This window comes from Pan paniscus, chromosome 5 (genome assembly GCF_029289425.2).
Source record: "Pan paniscus chromosome 5, NHGRI_mPanPan1-v2.0_pri, whole genome shotgun sequence".
Taxonomy (NCBI): Eukaryota; Metazoa; Chordata; class Mammalia; order Primates; family Hominidae; genus Pan; species Pan paniscus.
Genome location: NC_073254.2, coordinates 44,795,344 through 44,809,655, shown reverse-complemented (window position 1 = coordinate 44,809,655; position 14,312 = coordinate 44,795,344). Strand labels below are relative to the sequence as shown.

At 46.7% G+C, this 14,312-nt stretch overlaps 1 protein-coding gene across 6 annotated transcripts in view; it reads left to right on the top strand.

Annotated features, from left to right (window-relative positions):
* Nucleotides 1-1,137: 1,137 nt before the first annotated feature.
* Nucleotides 1,138-14,312, top strand: part of TRIM26 (tripartite motif containing 26) — a 30,054-nt gene continuing 16,879 nt past the window's right edge. For 2 of the 6 annotated variants that reach the window (XM_034961682.3, XM_003829748.6), the window contains exon 1: nucleotides 3,422-3,466. The gene's annotated coding sequence lies outside the window, so the exon portion shown is untranslated. Of the gene's footprint in view, nucleotides 3,467-14,312 lie in introns of all 6 variants that reach the window. The other 4 variants (XM_063604772.1, XM_008955110.5, XM_008955111.5 and 1 more) reach the window with 4 other exon arrangements.

Here is a 14,312-nt window from a genome sequence, read left to right as displayed (position 1 = left end):
TGACCTTCCTAGATTTTGTGGCCTGCTTCAGGGAAGAAGGGGCAAGGGGAACTCTAGTTTCTATGGCCTGCTTCAGGGCAGAAAGGAGCAAGAGGTCAGAGAAACCTTCCTGTTTCTGCTATTTTCTCAATTTCCAAGGTGCCATATTTTGGGGTGGCATTTCCTGTACCCTGTCATATACAAACTCATTTTTAGACAGCGGCCTTTAGTTCCTCCTGAGGCTAAACCAGAGCTGCTCAAGGAATATACCTACTAAATCTTCTTGCTCTATTTAAGATATTTATTTCAAATGCAAATAATTATACCATACCCTTTGGCCTAGTCAGCACTGATTCACTATTTCAAAGCTTTACATTTAAGCCTCATAATAACTGTACGAAGCAGATCTAGCTACTTCCATGTTACAGAAGAAGAGCCTGTGGCACACAGAGGTTGAGCAGCTGCCCCAAAGCCTCACAGAATGTGGCAGACTGGAGAATTCAACGCAGAACTCTTACCCAGCCCCATATGCTGCCTTGGCCTCCATCTGGTATGACCACAGAAATGGAGAGCTGGAGGAAGGAATTTCAACTCTGCTTCAGAACCTTAAATGAAGCAGGAAGCTGTAGAGCGGCACAAAGCTACAAAGCTGCTACAAAGCTGTCTCCTCCACCACAAAGCAGAAATTGTGTTCCCAGCGTCCATTTCTGTTACCCTTACTTGGACTTGAGAAGCTGTATCAATCAAGATGTAGTGTGGTGGGAGAGGGACTTAGTGCATGACTGATACCCAGCCAAGCAGGGCCAGGCAGCTTTAGAAATGCCCACACTGGGGAATTGAACAATGAGAACACATGGACACAAGAAGGGGAACATCACACACCAGGGGCTATTGTGGGGTGGGGGGAGGGGGGAGATATACCTAATGCTAAATGATAACAAACCTGCACGTTGTGAACATGTACCCTAAAACTTAAAGTGTAATAATAATAAAATTTTTTTACAAAAAGAAAAAGAAATGCCCACACTGAGCTCATTTCATTTAACATACATTTATTTACATGGAAGCCATGTGCATGGAAGACAGGTGTTGTCTCAACTGTCTTGGGGTGTACATTGAGGGGGAGGAAGATGGAAAATAAACACATTGATAAAGAAATGAACAAGGTGCTTTCAAATGGCAACAAATGCATGAAGAAAGGGAAACAGAATAATGCATGATGGGGAACTGGTTTCAACTGGGTGAGGGAGGAAGACCTTTCTGAGATGTCAATTAAACAGAGACATGACTGACAAGAAGCGGGCAGCCATGCAAGGGGCTGGGGCAGGGAGTTTCAAGACCAGGTGTAAGGTGAAAGCACAGGGACCGAGGGAGAAGTGGCATGAGGGAGGTCAGAGAGTTAAGCGGAGCTGTCATGTCAGGAGCCCCAGCCCCTGCAAGAGTCTTCCATGCCCCTCTAAGTGTGCTGAGAGGATAGAGAATTTTAAGTGGGGTGGTGGATTTGTGGCTGGAGTCTGCCCAGAATGGTCTGTGAATAGACCAAAGACCTCAGGACAGGGAGAAAACGCTTAGTGGCACAGCATTATTTTTTATTTTATTATTATTTTTTGAGACGGAGTCTCGCTCCGTCCCCAGGCTGGAGTGCAGTGGGGCGATCTCGGCTCACTGCAACCGCCGCCTCCCGGGTTCAAGCGATTCTCTTGCCTCAGCCTCCTGAGTAGCTAGGACTACAGGTGCGCGCCACCACGCCCGGCTAATTTTTGTATTTTTAGTAGAGACGGGGTTTCACCATGTTGGCCAGGATGGTCTCGATCTCTTGACCTCGTGATCCGCCCACCTCGGCCTCCCAAAGTGCTGAGATTACAGGCGTGAGCCACCGCGCTCGGCGGCAGAGCATTATTTAAGGAGCATGTTAAACACACTTTCTTCCCACAACACCAACTAAAAAAGCAGGTATCAAGAGGGTCTAGGTAGGTGCTGAGACCACCTCCAGAGCACAGGCCTGCCAGAGTTGTGCTCAGCAGGTGAGGTCTACACTCCTCCCAGCCCGGAGGGGCAGCGTGAGTTATACTGCTGGACAAAGGGGAAAAAGACAAAATGCCGGGCTGGGGAAGAAGGGAAGGACGCGGGGTGTTAAATGTGGGCGTGGTTTCTTCTGAATGTCCCACCCACTCCACTATACATTGCTTAAATGCAGTGCAAATTTCCCTACCCCCAGCGGAGGAGGGGTGAAGATTCAGCAGGTTTTAGGGTCTAGGACCCTGAGCTCCTCCATTCATGAATACCCAAACAACTGTAGCCCACCCTCTCACCACTGCCTAGGCGGACGACCAGTGTCCCCAGCTAGATCTCTACCCTTAGGAGCAGGGCACTGGCTGACCCGGAGAACCTGCGCCGCCTCTTCCCAGCCTGCTGCCAGCCCAGTGCACGAGCTGAATACCGCTGCCGCCTGGCTGGCCGGGAAAGACGGGGATCTTGACGCGGCGGCGCCTGGGACACGGCAACCGCAGCACAGGGCATGGCCCTGCGGCTGGACCGGACGCGGCGGCTGCAGGCAGAGCAGGAAGCGAGCGCAGGCTGGGCAGCGGCGTACGCTTCGGCGGCGTCAGCTTCCGGGGCCGTGGGCGGGGGCGCGCCCGAGCCTCCTGGAAACCTCCCCACCAAGGACCTGGGGAACCCAAGTCTCGGCCCGCTTTGTAGCCTCTGGTTTCTAAATTCAGCGTCGAGGAGCGGAAACAACCCCCCTGAACTGGGCCCAGACCCTTAAGCTCCTGGAACCTCAGTTTTTCCTTCCGTCGAATGGCGACAATGGCTGTCTGGTTGAACGTTATTTTACCTAGGAAGTAATAATTTTCGTAAATAGGTCTCTGAGAGTATTTGCTTGCTAAAATCCTGCTTTGTCCTGGAAGCAAATTTAGGCCACGTTAGGGGAGGGGACTTCGTATTTAATGTTGAGCACCTGGCGAGCGCCACCTTCGCCTCAAAGCGCCCTCGGACCCTGATCCAGCATAAGGCCAGAGTTGGGCAGTGAGGGGTCTCGAGAGGTGGAAAGGGGATTATTGCCCTCTCAAGAGTCCTACGTAGGTGACTCCTAAGCCTTAGCATTTACTCCCTTACACCGTGTAACAGGCCACCCCAATTACGCGCCAAACTCAGGCTGCGGCTCTTGGCGCAGCCTGGGTCCCGCCTGATTTCAGTTTCCATTTCGCTGCCCCTGGTGCCCCACCGCCCGCGGCTGTCTGGGGATTTGCCCGGTGATCAGTGACGTAAAAGAGACTAAGGTTCCCATTGGACGGCGAAGTTCGGCAGGAGCCAATCTCGGGGCTGGTCCGGGAGAAATCTCGGCGAAGGGCCCCGAATAGCCGGGAGATTACGGGGCGGGGACGAGCTGTCGCGCTGGTTGCTCGTGCAGGAGCGGGACCCGGAACAGACCGCCGTGAGAGAGGAGGGGCGCCGGCCGGGATTCGCGGCCCGGAGCTCGGGACCGGTGAGTAGGGGGTGCAGATGAGACATACAGCGAAGCAACAGTCTCGTACGCTCAGCGGGTTTGGGGCGACCCAACGCAGCCGCCGGGCCCGGGTTCAAAACGGGGCCAGGCCCCCGGGCGGGCTCAGGAGGGGGTCAAGTTCGCTGCGTCCTCCCTGCCAGCCAGATCCCTCCTGTTTGCTTGTCCTTCCATTCTCCCCCTCCTCTTGGGTCTTTCTCGCTTTCTGGTATCCTACTCAGACTCCCATCCATTCTAGTCTGCGGAACCAGAAGTAAGCGGGGCCTGGATGACCGTCCGGTTGCTTGGAGCCTGGTAGATAGGCGACTAATCCAGCTCCCTGACCAAAGTGTCATGCTTTCTTTCTCTTTCTTTCTTTTTTTTTTTTTTTGTTCGGAGTAAACCGGTTTAGCCACAAATACTTGGAGCTGTGCTTTCACTCCTTCCAGCTCATTAGCATTTTTCTTACTGATTTTCTCCCTATTTGGCCTTAGAAAAAAAGTGTAAATTTAACTCTGTGGAGTAAATGGGAGGGACACACTTCCAAATCTCCAGTAGATTTCAAATTTTGACAGCACGATTTGTGTGTACTTCAAAAGAGGGGAGAATGACATTCGTTTATGCATGCCTTAACCTCCTGTTTTTAACTCTTAGCTGAAATCGTAATCCCTAACATGTTTTTCCCCAAGTTCAAAAAAATCACCTTTAAAAAAAATAGGCTTTTTATGTTTCAAAAATTGCAATTTTATTGTTTAGGTAGACTTTATTTCTCACAACACTTTTAGATTTACAGAAAAATTGAGAAGATAGTACAAAGTTCCCACACGCTCCAAACCGGGTCCCCTGTTATTAACATCTTACCTCAGTGTGGTACATTTGTTGCAGTTAACCAATATCAATACATTATTATTGACCAAAGTCCATAGTGTGTTCAGATTTCCTTAGTTTTTACCTCAGTACTTTTTCTGTTTCATGATCCCATGCAGGTTACCACATTACATTTAGTTGTCATGTCTCCTTATGCTCCTCTTGGCTGTGGGAGTTTCTCAGACTTGTTTTGATGACCTTGATATTATTGAAGAATACTGGTCGTGTATGTTGTAGGATGCCCCTCTATTGGAATTTGATGTTTTTCTCCTAAGACTGGGCTTATGGGTAACTGGGAGGAAGACCACAGAGGTAGATTGCCATTATCATCCCATCGTGTCAAGGGCATGTACTAACATGATTTATGACTTAATATTGATTTGGGTGAGATAGTGTTTTTCAGGTTTCTCCACTGTACAGTTAGTCTCTTTTCCACTCTTTGCGTGTATTGTCCTCTTTAGAAGGAAGTCACTAAGTGCAGCCCATACCTAGGGAGCCGAGAGTTATAGTCCCCCTTCTTGAGGGCAAGTATCTACATATTATTATTTGCAGTTATTCTGCATGGAAGATTTGTTTCTCTCTTCTCCCCCATTTATTAATTTATTCAATCATTAATTTCAGTGTAGACTCAGGGACATTTATTTTATACTTTGGTTTATAATCCAATACTACTTTATTTTGTTGCTCAAATTACTGTGGCTTTGGCTGTTGGGAGCTCTTTTCACATTGGCTCCTGTGCTCTTTCATAGTATTTTTATAGAGCTTTTTGCTAATGAGACACTCGTACTTATGTGACCTTGCCTCAACCTCAAATAGCCTGGTAAACTTGGCAAAATATTTTCCCCTTGTTAAGAGGTAAGGAGACTGAAGGCCTAAGGCAGTGGGTGACTTCTTAGATATCACTTCCTGCAGGGGAGTAACAGGTTGAACTCAGATTGTGTGTGACCACCACAGAAGACACTGCAAACCCCCGAAGAGAGTCCATGGTCTGTATTGAGGCTTCTTGGAATGACTTCAGACTTGGACCCCCCAGGATCAGAATAGAAAAGACACGGAGAATGGGAAGTTGGTTTCAGAAGACAAAAACATAAATTGGCGGGCATCAGGATGAATTAGATTTTGCCAGCTTTATAGAAATGGAATTTTGTTCTTCCCCCCAAAATTGTGTGTGTATGGAGGGAGGCCAGGAGAGATCTAGGTAATGTGTGTGGGCAAGAATGTCTAATCTAAAGAGAGCCCTGGAAGCCTGCTGCTGAAGCAGAATTTTAATGTGGGAAAGGGGGGTGTGTAGTGAAAGGGGGAAGAATGGAGATGGCAGGGCTCTGGAATTAGAGGAGGTCATTCATTTCACAAACATTTGCAGACCCCCTACTTTGTGCCAGATATTGGAGATAAAAAGGTCAGTGACGCATGACCTTTGGGTTCACATTCTGGTGGGAGAGAAGACAGATAAAAATATCAATTACAGCCACTTATCCATGGCTTAGTTTTCCATGGTTTCCGTTACCCATGGTCAACCTCAGCCCAAAGACAGTAAACAGAAAATTCCAGAAGTAAACAATTTATAAGTTTTAGATGTGCATTGTTCTGAGTAGCATGATGAAATCTCTTGCCCTCCCACTGTTCCTTCATCACAAGAAGAGTAAGTACAGTACAAGATAGTTTGAGAGAGAGACCACATGCATATAACTTTTATTACAGTATATTGTTATAGTTATTCTGTTGTGTTATTATTGTTAATCTATTTCTGTGCCTACTTTATAAACTTTATTACAAGTGCGTATGTGTAGGAGAAACAGGTTTCAGACATCCACTGGGGGTTTTGGAATGCATCTCCTGAGGATTGAGGGGACTCCTGTATGAATGTGTCTTTAGCGGATGGGGGGTGCTACTGTATGAAGCACTGTGATAGTGCTATTGTAGAAATACAGTATATGCAAAGCTGCAGGAGGAGGGATACATTCAACTCAGAGGTGGGATGGGTACAGGAAACACCTCACAGATAAGGGGACAAATTGTATTCAAGCCTTCAAGGATGCGCTGGACTGGAGAGGAGAGCATGTACAAGGGAATGGGTGGAGAGTGGGGAGTGAAGAAGGGGCTGTCTTCCTGGTTCAGTGTATCTAATGGCCAGAGAATTAGGTAGGACGAGGAGGGATTTGGGGCTGGATGGGTAAGTTGGGGCTAGCCGGATGCAGGGCAGGGGAGGATGTCTGCAGTTTTTTTTTTGTTTTGAGTCGGAGTCTCGCTCTGTCACCCAGGCTGGAGTGCAGTGGCGTGATCTCAGCTCACTGCAACCTCCGCCTCCTGGGTTCAGGCGATTCTCCTGCCTCAGCCTCCCGAGTAGCTAGGACTACAGGCGCGTGCCACCATGCCCGGCTAATTTTTGTATTTTTAGTAGAGGCTGGGTTTCACCATGTTGGACAGGATGGTCTGGATCTCTTGACCTCATGATCTGCCCGCCTCGGCCTCCCAAAGTGCTGGGATTACAGGCGTGAGCCACCGTGCCCGGCCACCTGTGCAGTTTTGACCTCAGCTAGTAGGAGTTTTTTTGGTGTGTTTGTTTTTATTTTTATTTTTATTTTTATTTATTTATTTTATTTTAGAGACAGTCTCTCCCTATGTTGGCCAGGCTAGTCTTGAACCCCTGGATTCAAGGGATCCTCCTGCCTCAGCCTCCCACAGTGCTAGGATTATAGGCATGAGGCACCAAACCCAGCCTCAGCTAGGAGATTTGAAGCAGGAGAATAACAAGGATGAGATCCTGTGTGCTAGAAGGATGATCCTGGCAGCACTTTTTAGGAAATATGCCACATCTCACCAAATCTAAGATGCTATTTGTCTTAATCCATTTTCTGTTGCTGTAACAGAATACCATAGACTGGGTAAATTGTAAACAACAGATGTTTATTCAGCTCACGGTTCTGGAGGCCAATGGACTCTTGCAAGAAAGGCATTAATCCATTCATGAGAGTTCCACCCTCATGACCCAGTCACGTCTTAAAGACCCCACCTCTTAATACTGTTACATTGGCAATTACGTTTCCAACACGTGAACTTTTGGGGGACATGTTCAAACCACAGCACCACCAAATCTTTTATGTGCCCTTATTTTATGCTCCACATCAAAAAAATATTTTGCCAGTTAAATTATGACATGCAATTGATCACATTTCAGAGATGCTAAAATGTGATGTCACAGGTGTCTCAAATTTGATGAAAAGCACTAACTCCCTTGCTGATGGCTTAGATTCCTCCCTTTCCCTGGATTAATGGTTAGGATGTCTCCATCTCACTAACTCATAGATGGTAAGTTACCAAGGGAAAGAAGAACAGAAGCTGGGTGGGCCCTTCCCCTTCTCTCCCCAAAGATAAACATTTACAACATTTACTGGTTGGGTCGAGGAGCATAATATCTGGTCTGCTGCTATAGGATTCCTTGGCCTGTTATTGGGCCTGTCTCATGCTGTTTACTTTTGGGGAGTTAAATACACACACACACACACACACACACACACACACACACACATTCTATATCCCATCCTCCAGAGTGGCAAAAATTAAAGCTGATATTATCAGGTGTTGGTGAGGCTGTGGGGCATCATGAGTGCTCATAGCCTGCTGAGCAGACTACATAGCACTACAGTCAATTTGGAAACAGTTTGGCCTGCTTAGTCAAATTGAGGGTACATCTTGCCTGTGTGTGCTAGAACATGTATGCAGAAATATTCACTGAAGCAGTGTTTGTAATTGTCCCAAACTGGAAACAACTCATATGGCTATCAGTAGACTGCATTAAAAATTGTATAGTTAGAGAGCAGCAATTAAGTAAAATCAGCTCATAATCACATGGATGAGCCTTACAAACATGTTGACAGCCCCCCACCCAAATACATGCAAAAAAAAAAAAAAAAGGAAAAAATTTCCATTCATTTGAGGCTCAAAACCTGAGAAAATAAACTCTGTTGTTTATGGGGTGTATACCTAGGTCTAAAACTAAAGAAAAGGGAAGGAGTGATTCTCACTATTACAATTTACTCCACAACAACCATTTTCTCAGACACAGCTTTTTCTTCTCCTGGTTTCTGTAAGTTCCTGGAGCGAAACCTTGGATACGATGATTTGCTGGTGACGTGCAGCCCACTGTCCTTGCTGCTACAGGGAATATGAAGAAATTGCTTCTCTCTCTACCAATTTACTACCATTTTGCTGGAGAGAAAGGGCAGGTGGCTAAGATTGTTCGCATTCCTTCAGCAGATGTGTAGGAAGCATCTTCTTTGTGTCAGATACTCTGTGCTTGTGCTTTGTTTTCTCAGTCAGTTTTTATTGTCTACTCTGTGCCAAGTAATATGTAGATTCTGGGGATAAGACAGACACAATCTCTCTCCTTGTTTCATGGAAAAAGCTGGTGTTAAGCGAGTAATTACACTAATAAGTCAGGACTTAAAATTGCAGAGAAGTACAGGGTGCAGCATGGGGTGTTTTGGGGCTGTATAGCTAGACTACATGTGGACCCAATCTGACAGGTCAGGAAAGAATTGCCAGAGGAGGTGGCTTTCAGCTGAGACTTCAAGCTAGAAAAGGCATTTGCTAAGTGGGAAAGGGATGGTGTTCTAGGCAGAAGGAATTACATTGTCGAAGGGCTTAGCCAGGAAAGAGCATAGCACTTTGAGGCATGGAGAGCGGTTTGGTTTGGCTGTGAGTTTGAGGTGGGGAGTGGCAGGAAATGAGCCTGGAGACACAGGCTGGGCCATGATTATCTGGGAATCCAGCTAGGATCTCCTGGGACAGCCTCCTCACAGAAGAAAGGAAGGACAGGAGTTTTGACTTTATTCCTGGAGCACCAGAAAGCCACTGAGGGGTTTAACCTGGTTGGTCACCCGGGCAGATTGGCAGTTTAACACGTGACCGAGTGTGTTTGAGGATCAAAAGGCCAGAGTGGCTGCAGCACTGGGGCAGCAAAGGGGAGAGGAGGTTTATGTAAATCAGGAAACCCTTGAGGGTTTGATGATCCCACAGTTGGATCTGATTTCAGCTTCTAAAGGATTCCTCAGGTCACTGGATGTAAGTTCTGGTAGGACAGGGAGTTTGCCACTTTTGTTCTCTGCTGTAACCTCGGTGCCTGACACATAGTCGGCGCCTAATAAACATCTGCTAGCTGTTGAATAACTTTTAACATCCTGCTGCTTAAACCCTCAATGGCTTCCCAGGGCTGTTAGGATAAAGTCCAAAATTCTTAACCTGGGTCACAGTCTTGCATAATCTGTTCCCTCCTGTTTCTCCACCCTTCCTCTGCTCGCCTCACTGCACTCCACCTGTGGCCAATTGTCAGCTCCTCAAATTCACCGCTACCCTTTCTCCGGCAGATGATTTCCTCTGCCTGTGAGGCTAACCCTCCACAGCACTCCATATGGGCAGGGAAGAGTTCATTTTCCAGGCACCAAAGTGCAGTGCATGGTGGAATGGAAGGAGCCCAGAGCTGGGAGGTGCACCTCACCCCACCTCGTGCTAGTGCTGGCCTTGCTGCCAGCCAGCTCTGCTGCTGGGCAAATGAGTCCGAGGCTCTGGCACTCACTTTCCTCCTCTGTAAATAAGGGGTTCTAGTGATTCACAGTCCTGGATAGACTTTAGAATCTCCTGGGAAGTTTGTTTTTTAGTACCAGAGCCTGGGCCACCTCTGGAGATTCTAAGTCAGTTGGTCTGGGTATGTTTTGAAGACTCACCAGTTTGAAGACTACAAATCTGATGTGTAGTCAAGGTTTGAACCATTCCACAAGATGATAAAGGATTCCTTCCTATATTTGGTGCAAAGCACCAAGTGACACTTAGGAATATTTTAGACGAGAGAGCTTGGTTCATGATTCAACATTAGACAGATATTCTGGCACAAATATGAAGAACCCTCAATTTTCCCCTGTGGGTCAGCCGCAAGACCAGGGCAATTTAACGCCTTGTCTCATCCACCTCCCAGCTGGCTGCTACCTCCTGCCCCTCTTTGAGCCCTGTGGGGATTTCTAGCGTTCAGAGCCCTGGTAGTTTTTGTGGCCTGCACTGTGCTTCAGAGCACCACTGATGCTCAGCTCCGTGGGGAAAGTAAGCCAAGTGTGACCACAGGAACGCATCATCCACAGTCACTGGGATCTCCTGGGACAGCCTGGGATCCAGGCCTTTGGCCTGGGCAGTAGCGGTGCAGTCACTCCTAGTATGCACATCCAGATCACTTGCTTTTTGCCCCGAATTCTGGCCTCTCCAGGTTTGTTAGAGGTGTCTCACGGAAGTTTACCCCATGGAGAGTTTGCTTATCTCAGATTAAAATAACGGAGATTAATCTGGGACCCAGGAGCCCTTAAATGGAGTACCCACAGGGAATGGAGCTCTAGGCTAAGTGCTTTGGGATTACAGGTGCTTTGCTCTTGTTTGGAGGTCCAGACATATGCTTGAGAAGCAGCTTGGGATACTCAAGAGAGGCCTGAACTGGTACCCTGGAGGCCAGGATGAAAACCCAGGCCTCTCCATTTACTTTCTTGGGCCCCAGAGTCCACATTTGGGATTCAGTGTCTACCAGGGCACCTCTCTGGGTGGCATCTAGGAGCCGGAGGCAGGCCAGAGTTTCACCCAGGCTGGAGTGCAGTGGCGCAGTCATGGCTGTCTGCAGCCTCAACTTCCCGGCCTCAGGAGATCCTCCTGCCTCAACTTCCTAAGTAGCTGGAACTATAGGCATGTGCCATCGCACCCAGCTAATTCAGCTAATTTCTTTTTTTGGAGACAATGTCTCACTATGTTCCCCAGGCTGGTCTCAAACTCCTGGGCTCAGGCAGTCCTCCTGCCTTAGCCTCCCACAGTGCTGGAATTACAGGCACAAGCCCCTGTGCCCGGCTTTCAGCTAGTTTTTGCAGCTCATAGTGATTATTCTTGGAGCCAATAATCGTGCATGCATCCACATCTTGAAATTACATGGTGTCACCTTGACCAGTCTGTTGACATATGCAGATTAGGTATTTATGAGATCCAGAGACTTATAGGGGAGGGGTGGATTTCAGGGAAAAGGGAACCTCTTAGAGAAAGGTAGGGAGTGTCTGCAGTTCTGCCTGTGAGGAGGGTACCAGGACATTGCAGGGCTTGTTTGTTGCATCTTCCTGGTTCTATAGAATTGCAGCTAGCTTCTGGTTTATTTTTTCATTTTTATTTTTTGAGATGGAGTTTTGCTCTTGTTGCCCAGGCTGGAGTGCAATTGGCGTGATCTCAGCTCACTGCAACCTCCGCCTCCTGGGTTCAAGCGATTCTCCTGCCTCAGCCTGCCCAGTAGCTGGGATTACAGGCATGCGCCACCACACCTGGCTAATTTTGTATTGTTAGTAGAGATGGGGTTTCTCCTTGTTGGTCAGGCTGGTCTCAAACTCCCGATCTCAGGTGATCCACCCGCCTCTGCCTCCCAGAGTGCTAGGATTACAGGCAGAAGCCACCGTGCCCGGCCGCTTCTGGTTTATTGAAGAGAGAGAAAAATGCCCCTTCACTCCCAGCAGGGATGTGTGACCTCTGGTGCAAGGGAGTTCATGAAGTGACTTCTTCAGGTTCAGAATTCTCATCTGAGTAAAGGGAGTGGGGGTGGAGTGGGTCATCTCTGAGGTTTTTTTTTTTTTTTGGCTCTGATTTTGGTTTCTGTCTGCCCAGGAGTCAGGAATGGAGAGAAGGGTAATGGTTTTACCTCTTATTGTGGAAACCTGTTGAGATAATCACAGAGAATATACTGAAGGTATAAAAGGGCAGAACCATAGCAGGGTGTGGCAAGTTGGGGAAGAGTTTTTGGAGAGGGTGAATTTTGCATTGGACCTGACAGAATTGTGTATGGGGAAGGGGAGCGGTTATTCTGGTCTGCTCACATCTCTCATACTCAACCTCATTTCTCCTAATTCTGAAATCTTGAGATCCTCCATCACTAAGAAGGAAAACTACTGTCCAACAGGGACACTTTATTGCTCACCCCATATGTGAAAGTTTGTCATAGCTAAGGCTAGGGTGCTTTTGGTCAGTATCAGCAGAATATATGCCCCCTTTCTTTTGTCAGCATTACTCCGCTTACAAAGCCCTTCCATGTAGATGACCTCATCTGAGCTTCCTAACAAAGGAGCTGGTATTAGACCCCATTTTACAGTGTGCCTGGGTAGGGAAGAGAGTGTAGTGGATTGAGCAGAGGCCTTGGCACCAGACACTGCTTCCTAGCCATGTGCTCTTGGGCAAGTTGCTTAACCCTGCTGAGCCTCAGTTTCCTCAGAAGGAGCCTGTATAAGCAAGGGAAGGGATTGGTCATAGAAGTGGTACTGTGTTTCGTTTATCTAGTTATGGCAGACTCTCAAAAACAAATGGTTCTATACAACTAACATTGTCTGCAGTTCCCCTGAATCCATTCACTTGTTCAGTAAATGTGTATTGAGCTTCTACAAGGTGTCAAGCACCATGATCTCTGTATCAGTGATTTAACCATTTTTGATGGTTACTACAGACCTCTTTAAGAATGTGATAGAAAACTTTAGCTCCCTCCCCAGAAAACTTTTCTAGCTTTTTATTTTGCTTTGCAGTGAGCCAAGATAGTTCCACTGCACTCTGGGGGACAGAGTAAGACCCTGTCTCAAAAAAAAAAAAAAAAAAAGAAAGAGAGGAAATAATTTTTTAATATGATCCAACACCCAGTCTACTTACAAATTTCCCACAATAGTTCCAAGACTATTTTTATAACCTTTTTTTTCTTTTTACAGGATCCAATCAAGGTTCACGTATTACATTTGGTTATTATTTCTCTTTAGTCTGTAAAAATCAAAAGCAGTTCTTTCGAAGGTTTTTTTTTATGACATTGACTTTTTAAAAGACTAGGCCAGTTGCCATGTGCAATGTCCAGCATTCTGGATTTATCTGGTTCTTTCCTCATGGTGTGGTTTAATTCCTCCATCGGTACTTTTTCAGTTGTAACATACTTCAGAGTATTCCTTTCCTTTATATTTTTTATAAACTGGAAGTTAGATCTAAAGTCTTGACTAGATTCATTCAAGTCAAACATTTTTGGCACAAAAACTTCATAGGTAATGTTGTGTGATTCATATAGTGCCATGCCAGAAAGCACATGCCACTTTGCCCCGTCTGCTGATGACGCTGGATTTGGTCACTTAGTTAAGATAACCACTGGATCTCTTCCTTACGAAGGTATGTCAGGAAGTAATCCATTCGTTGGTGCTTTGGCACCATGGGTACTATCTCATCCCCCAAAACCTTTCACCTAATAGTTTTAGCATCTATTGATGATCCTTGTGCTATTATAATGGCAGTCGCAAAATGATTTTCTAATTCTGTTATCCCTCTTCTACTTATTTGCTGATTAATCTTACAGAAGGTTATTCTTCTGTAATCCCCAGACAATTTTAGGTATCTAGTACATATGCAATAATTTTTAGACAGTTTCAGGAGGTTTAGAGACCATCAAACCCCAGCATGGAGCCTGGGTGATGAGGTGTCCTGTTTTGCATGGAAGAAGAGCTGTAGCTGAGCTCTTCATAGTCCTTTTATTCTTCTTATTTTGCAAGTAAATTGCAAAATAAGTTCCCAACCCAAAGATAACACAGGCTATCCTTCAACAAAGAAAAACCTCAGCTTTTAAACTTCTAGGCCATTTGGCAAAGAGACATGATAAAGGGCTTGAAAGCCCACAGACACGCCCAGTACCACTCCTTTTTCCTCTTTCCAAACACTTGCAGTATGTTACAACTGAAAAAGTGCTGAGCCAGGCTTATTTCCTCAACAGTAAAGCCAAGGAGTTGGACCAGGCAATTTCTAGCATTTCTTTCTTTTTTTTTTTTTGAGATGGAGTCTCAGTCTGTCACCCAGGCTGGAGTGCAATGGCACGATCTCGGCTCACTGCAACCTCTGCCTCCCGGGTTGAGGTGATTGAGTCTCCTGCCTCAGCCTCCTGAGTAGCTGGGACTACAGGTGCATG